The sequence below is a fragment of the Chinchilla lanigera genome, unplaced genomic scaffold (genome assembly GCF_000276665.1).
Source record: "Chinchilla lanigera isolate Chin_1 unplaced genomic scaffold, ChiLan1.0 scaffold00011, whole genome shotgun sequence".
Taxonomy (NCBI): Eukaryota; Metazoa; Chordata; class Mammalia; order Rodentia; family Chinchillidae; genus Chinchilla; species Chinchilla lanigera.
Window position 1 is genome coordinate 22175387 of NW_004955412.1, and position 1034 is coordinate 22176420.

Here is a 1034-nt window from a genome sequence, read left to right on the forward strand (position 1 = left end):
TTGCAGATAACATGATACTATACATAGAAGACCCCCAAAACTCCACCAAAACACTTCTAGATTTAATAACAAAATTCAGTAGGATAGCTGGGTACAAAGTCAACCCTCTAAAATCAATAGCATTCCTGTACATAAATAACAAATGCACTGAGATGGAAATTAGGGAAATCACACCCTTCACAATAGCATCAAAAAATTGAAATACTTAGGAATCAATCTAACAAAGGAAGGAGAAGATCTTTACATTGAAAACTACAGCACTCTGAAAAAGGAGATCAAAGGGCATATCAGAAAATGGAAAGATACCTCTTTTTCTTGGGTAAGAAGAACCCATATAGTGAAAATGGCCATACTTCCAAAATTGTTATATAAATTTAGCACAATCCCAATCAAAATTCTAACAGAACATCTCATAAAATTAGGGAAAACAATCCTAAAATTAGAACCAGAACAAACCTAAAATCTAGAACCAGAAAAGATCTATAATAGCAAAGGCAGTTCTGAGTAATCAGGGCAAGGCAGGGAGCATCACAATCTCTGACTTGGAATTAAACTACAAAGCTACTGTGATAAAAACAGCATGGTACTGGCAAAAAAAGGAGACCTGAGGATCAATAGAACAGATTAGAAGACACAGGAACAACTCCAGACATACTCTGTCACTTTATCTTTGACAAAGGAGCAAACACCTTCAGTGGAAGAAAGCCTCTTTAATAAATGGTGTGGGAAAAGTTGGCTTTCCACATGCCAAACATTAAAACTAGACCCATATCTTTCACCATACACTAAACTAAAATCAAAATTAATCCAAGATCTAAATATTAAAACAGAAACACTAAATCTGCTGGGAAATAGAGGAGGTAGAACTCTTAAACACATTCAAGACATTTGTAGGCAAAGTACAACAAAACACACAGGAACTATCACAAAATATCAACAACTGGGATCTCATCTTTTTAAAAATTTTTTTATTTTAGAAATTAAAGGAGGAAAATACTAACAGACCGACAACATTTTACAAAATAGCATAGGAT